Genomic DNA, 3,555 nt, shown 5'->3' with positions numbered 1-3,555 from the left:
TACCAGTCCACACTCCGTATTTTGGGACTTGACTTCTGTGGGACTTGAACATTGTACATTTGATCTTGTATATATATATAGTTATATATATTTTTTGTGCTGAATGTTGTATATGTTGTTTGTATAATATGTCGTTTGTATATCTGGAGTGTTGTAACGAAAATAATTTTTAAAAAAAATAATCTGATCTGATTCTGAACCGGTGACCCTCCGGTTCCTAAACCAAGTCCCTACACACTGAGCTACTGCCACCTAAGTCTGTGAAGTAGAAGAAACAGTTCTCAGACTACTGGAGCAAGAGGATATCAAAAAACAACTTGGCAAGATAAAATCAGACATTAATCTGAAGATGGAGGAGACCGTGAAGAAACTTTAAGTGGTGTCGCAGAGACTGGGGGAAGCCGAGCAACGGGTAGGAGAGGTGGAGACATTCAGCATGGAAGTGAATGAAACTTTAAACCAGATGCAGAGAACTCAACTCGAACTGAAATCAAAACTAACCAAACTCGAGGGGCATTCCCATCCCAACAACATAAGGATCTATGGTATAAAAGAAGGAGCTGAGGGCACCCCGGGGCGGCTGTGGCTCAGAGGCAGAGCGGGTCGTTCCCTCATCGGAAGGTTGTTGGTTCGATCCCTGGATCCTCCTGTCTCATGTTGAAGTGTCGTTGAGCAAGATACTGAACCCCAAATTGCTCCTGATGCTGTGCATCAGTGTTTGTGAATGGATTAGTTTCTGTTTCTGCTGAGCATTTGACAACCTTTGCTATCAGTGTGAGAATAGTTAATTGTGACATTCAGTGATAAGCACTTTGAATGGTTGGAAGACTAGAAAGGTGCTATATAAATACAGTCCATTTACCATTTCTATAATGTAATCCTGGATCAGCCTTATGGACAAATCAGTGCAGAGTATGTTGTTCTGAATGGGTTCATATATATTAGGTCATTAAAAGCTTACTGTCAGACCTTCACACATCTAAAACTGTAGCCTATGAAGAATTGAAGAATTAAACCTTTTGGAAACAAACACTCAATATATACTGACATGAGTTGGTGTCTGGAGTGTACCTCAGTAATAATGATCAGAAGATCAAGTGCAGTAGGTGCTGTAACTGGGTCTGAATAATGGCATAGGTAAAGTCACACATACAGTACACGTGTGCTGGATGAGATAAAAGTCACTGAATAGTGCTTTTAAAAATAAAATCCCTCCCCCCTCCTCTGGAGAAATAAATCTCCACCAAAGGTTTTCCATGGAGGACCTAAGTCTTTGTATTTAAGGACCTATTAACCAGCAGCTTTCAGATCCTAATAGTACTGTTAATTAGTGCGATTGAAGGCTGGTGCAGAGGAGAAGTCAAGCAGTTAAACATATCAAAGTATTAAAAACATATACAGTGCTCCCATTTCTGTTAAGAGATTAATTAGATTTAAAGTCAGTTGGTTTGGTTAAAAACACACTGGACCTATGTATATATATATATATATATATATACTACCAGTCAAAAGTTTTCGTCTGCGAACTTTTGCAAAAAGCGTGACAGGACTCTTGAGTTATATTTTGAAGTCCGACGGTACAGGGGGTGAACAGAAGCCAGAAGAGAGCACAGGTCGCCTTGTGGCGCTCCCGTGCTACTGACCCCAGTGTCCAGACCCTGCAGTCGCCTCCCCAGTCGCAACAATACTGGGGTCTGTCCTTTTAGGTAGTCCATTATCCATGCCACCAAGATGTGAGTCTACTCCCAATGTCTGCTAGTTTTGTATAATTGGCGAAGTTCAAGGCCTGGATGGTATTGAAGGCGGCTGGAAAAGTCCAGAAAATGTAATTCTAGCAGCACCAAAATTTCCCCCTATCCAGGTGAGAAAGGGAAATCATGTGCATGCGGTACACAAATGCGCACCCTCTACTCCCCCACCTTCCTCCCCTGGTAGGCAAAACTGGCCAGTGGTCAACGGGGTGGGCGGAGCCTGGTGGCCCTCAGGTGGTGTAACGCAGCAGGCCGTTTCCAATGGGTCTTCATCACATGTGATGTCTCCTGTACGCATCCCTAAGGCTCGCCTGCTGATCTCCGCCCTTTAAAGGCCCTCTTCTTGCTGGTTAAGAAGGCCTTGACCATGACTTGTAATCCAGGCTTGTTGTTGGCAATAGCACGCGCACGAAGTTTCTTACAGGAACAACGAACATCCATACAGAGGTTGAATGTTATGTCCAGTATAACAGTCAACGCCTCCTCGATGTCCTCAACAAGTGCGAACCTGCAGTAGCATCCGCAGTCCAGTACTACCAAAATAGTCTCTTAGAGGCCCTGCTCTGCCTTCCAAAAAGACCAACTTCCCTGAATGAGCCATTGTTGTGGGTTGTCTCTTCAAACTCTTGGTTTAAGTAGGAGGCCTGAAGACAGAAGTCAGGTTGTGATCAGCTTTCCCCCAGTGCAGGACAGAGGGGGTCGCTTAACGTTTGCATACACTAGTCAATAGTCTTATTTCCCCTGGTTAACAGTTCAACATACTGGACAGAAGCAGGTAGGTGTTGTGTCGCAGAGTCACGTGATTCAAAGGTCCGCCCGAGACGACTGTAACTCCCAAGCCTCGGAGGTGCTGTGTTTCGTTAGTCCTGCTACAGCGAGTGGATGACGTCACATGACCGTAACCGCGTCAGCACGATGGTGGCGATATAAACAACAATGGCGTGTCCAACTCTCCTGGCAAGTAGAGGGTCGCAACCCTACGCGGCAAGCCAGCTCAACCATCCTGTTGGCAGATGAAATCTTGAAATGTTCAACATGTCCAGGGGTTACACAACCGACTTGTGTTCACGGTAATAGCGCTATCCGCCTCCTTCTCCCCGTTCCCACCGGCCATTAGTTGTCTCTGTCCGAGCCGTGACTGTGCTGAAGCTGGGGCGTAGCTCAACGTTAAACGGTCCGGGAACGTTTAGCCGTTAGCCATGTTTCAGTGAAGCACAGGAAACCTGCAACTCCTGTAGATTTTAAACGTTTTTCACCAGCGCAGCCAGTTCGTCGATCTTGTTCTGTAGTGAGTTAAGCATTTCCGCATGATCACCCCGATGGTACAGAGGGTTTATATCAGGGCCACTTCTTCCCGCATTCGGCATTGCGCATTAGCCTTTGCGGCCTTTAACGAGTTATCTACTGTTACTTGTTAAATGCACTGATTTAAACTGTTAATTTTCATGTGAGATGAATATTTAACAAAGTATTTTACAATTAATTAATAAAATACAAGTAGGATACTCCGTTGTAAAGTCCACCGCGTAAATATACAGCAATATCGTTAACAGTGCACATCATGCAAGCCATTGAGAGAAGGCCAAGGGTTTGCAGGCGGCTGTCAATACAAAGCCAAAGGGGGTGGCTACTTTGAGGAGATCTAAAATATGAAAACCATCACTTTAAGTCTATTTCACACTTTTTTGTTTTATTACATAATCTCCCATATGCTGTTATAGTCTTTTGATGGCTTCCCAGCGAGAATCTACAATGTAATAGTCATGAAAATAAAGAAAAACCATTTAAATGAGAAGGTGTGTCC

The sequence above is a fragment of the Morone saxatilis genome, unplaced genomic scaffold, assembly GCF_004916995.1.
Source record: "Morone saxatilis isolate NCDOM2014 unplaced genomic scaffold, NCSU_SB_2.0 Contig10, whole genome shotgun sequence".
Taxonomy (NCBI): Eukaryota; Metazoa; Chordata; class Actinopteri; family Moronidae; genus Morone; species Morone saxatilis.
This window is presented reverse-complemented; position numbering follows the sequence as displayed.